The 2951-nt window shown below is 43.1% G+C and overlaps 1 pseudogene; it reads right to left on the reverse strand.

The window, feature by feature from the left end:
• Nucleotides 1-1571: 1571 nt before the first annotated feature.
• On the reverse strand, nucleotides 1572-2393 carry LOC102838621 (annotated as a pseudogene).
• Between the last annotated feature and the right edge of the window lie 558 nt (nucleotides 2394-2951).

The raw sequence follows: 2951 nt of genomic DNA on the forward strand, positions 1-2951 counted from the left end.
CGTGGAGTCGGTTCCAACTCATAGCGACCCTTCATGGGGTTTCTGAGGCTGCAAATCTTTATGGGAGCAGAAAGTCTCATCTTTCTCCCATGGAACAGCTGGTAGTTTTGAACTGCTGACCATGATATTAGCAGCCCAATTCATAACCACTATGTTACTAGTGGATGGTAGCTACATATTAAAAGGCTGCCTACATTCCTGTGGTCTTGTTTTATTGTCTTTGTTAAAGCCTCAAGCACAAACTTAATGCATTGCCTTTGAGTCCATTCTGATGCATAGCTACCCTATTGGACAGAACTGTCCCATGCAACTTGCAAGCCTGCCAATCTTTCACGGAAGCAGTTTGCCTCATCTTCTTCCTTTAGAGTAACTTGTGGCTTCAAACCACTGACCTTTAACAGCTAAGCACTGAACCACTATACTGCCAAGGCTTCTCATGGTAAGCTCAATGAATCCAAGCAGGAGGAACCCCCCCCCCCCCCCCCCCCCCGCCCCCATCTTGCTCTTCTAAGCTTTCATCTTTTTATCTTCAAAGTCTCTTTTTGGAGTTCTGGTGTGGCCTTGAAGGATAAGCACTGGAGCAGTTCAAACCCACCAGGCACTCCTCAGAAACCCTGTACAGGGTTGCTACATGTTGGAGATGACTCCATGGCATTTAACAACAAGCCTCTTTTTATATGGGACCGCCCAGAGAACTATAGGTTTTTGTCTGGGTTTAAAGGGTAGATAAAGCTCCAAGCCATGTCTGCAGAACAGATAACCATCTTTGGAGTTGAAGTGAAAACTCACCTAATTATTACAATGACACTTGATTTCTTATTTACTATTGTCTCTTGTGCATACGTGTTTCTCAGGGATGTTGGAAGGAGACGTTGGGCCTTCACAAGTGTGATGGTTAATGCTATGTGTCAACTTGGGCAGGTCATGATTCCCAGTGTTGTGTGGTTGTCTTCTATTTTGCGCATTCATTTTGTGATGTTGTTGTTAAGTGCTGTCGAGTCCGTTCCAACTCATAGTAACTTTACATAAGGTTTCCAAGACTTGTATCTTCTTGGGAGCAGAAAGCGTCATCTTTCTCCCATGGAGTGATTGGCAGGCTTGAACTGTGGACCTTGTAGTTCGCCAGTCCAGCACTTGTCATATGGAACCACCTCACTCCGTTCTGTCATATAATTATTTTCCATTTTATGTATTGTAACTTGTTATCTCTATATGTTAATGAGACACAATTGTTGTTGTTCAGTGCCTTCAAGTTGGTTCTGACTCATAGGGACACTGTATAGTGTTTCAGAGGAGCAGTTGGTGATTTGAACCCCTGACTTTGAGATTCAAACTGACCTTGTGGCCCAGTGCCTTTCCTCCAATGTCACACCAGGACTTCTTGTGAGGTTGTTATTGCTGTTTCTTGTTAAGTGTTGTCGAGTCGATTCCAACCCATAATGACCCTGTATAGGCTTTCTAAAGAGCAGCTGATGAGCTTGCACCACCAAACTTACAGTTCAAAGGATTTTGCAGTCTGACACATTAGCCCACAGCTCCACACTGGACTCTTTGTGTGTGTGAAGTAGATGTTATAAAAAATTAACAACTTTAGTTACCTGTGTTTTGGGTTTCTGTGGTTTGGGAACATCCAAAATTCTTCATAGTTTGCACCATTCCCTTTGCCCAGCAACCAACTGTGACCACTCGATCTGAATTCTTACTTTCTGGGAAATTTGTCATATAATGTTCTACAGAGCCACAAAGTCCGCAGCCACCACCATCAGCATAGAGTTCTTTGGACTTCTCAGGACAGGATCTGACAGTTGCCTCATTTTCTCACAAACAAACTAAACATTTTGCAAAGGGACATTCACCAAGAGGTATGGCTACTTCACCTTGCATTTGTTTATTTCATCTTCTGTGAACCCACATCAGCAGCAGATTCCAGTGATGGTTTCCTGATTCTGAGGGGCAGCTGGGCAATTTGCAATCCCATATCCAGATTTGCTATAATGAACACATACTATAGCACTTTTCTTTGCTGCCTGTCTTTTAATCCCCTTCCTTCCTGTTGACCCTCTTTCTTCAAAGCAGCACGAATTTCTTCCTTTACTTTTTGCCTGACTGTTACTATCATCTCCCCATTGTGAACTATCTGTGAGTTCTTCCTGGATTCTTCCATGAATCCATTCACATCTTCATTTTAGTACGCTTTATTTATTTATTTGTGTGTGTGTGTGTGTGTTTTGCTTGAAATGCGTCATTTTTAAGGGACAGCATGTCTTCAAGTCATTTACACTTCAGTAGACTTTGATGTATTCCTTCCCAGCATCCCTTATTCATACCATTCATGATGTTTCAGTGTAGAGTCTTTTGTTATGTGTGGTAGTAGCTGGTGCCCACCTGGTCATGGTTTTAACAGATGTACCTTATCAATCATGAGAGAATCTTCCTGCAAGTGCAGGAGAGGGGCCTGACAAAAGAGGCAAGATTAGTGTGGGGTTTGTCTTTAGTCATAGCCTTATAAAAAGGAGCTACTCAAGTCCCACTCTTACTCTGATGTAGGTAGAATTTCTGTGGGGGTATGACCTGCACCCATGGACGCTGTGGGAAAGCTCTCCTTTGCTCTGGACCCTGCGCCTGGCTTAGCATCATCTGACCTCCATTTCTATGGGTTATGAGCTTCTAGTCTGTCATATGACATGGTTTCATCAACTCTAGCAATCACATGAGTCAGGAAAATTCTCCAGTCTGTTGCCTGACCCATGTGTTTGGGCTGTACCAGCCTTCACGACCATGTGAGCTATTTCTCTCTCTTGATATTTATATATAGTTGTTGCTTTTAAGTGCTGTCGAGTTGGTTCCAACTCATAATTACCCTGTATAAGGTTTCCAAGGAGCCTCTGGTGGGTTTGAGCTACCAACCTTTTGGTTAGCCATTAGTGCTTATAGTATGGACACTAGGATTC

Source organism: Chrysochloris asiatica, unplaced genomic scaffold (genome assembly GCF_000296735.1).
Source record: "Chrysochloris asiatica unplaced genomic scaffold, ChrAsi1.0 scaffold00001, whole genome shotgun sequence".
In the NCBI taxonomy this organism is placed as follows: Eukaryota; Metazoa; Chordata; class Mammalia; order Afrosoricida; family Chrysochloridae; genus Chrysochloris; species Chrysochloris asiatica.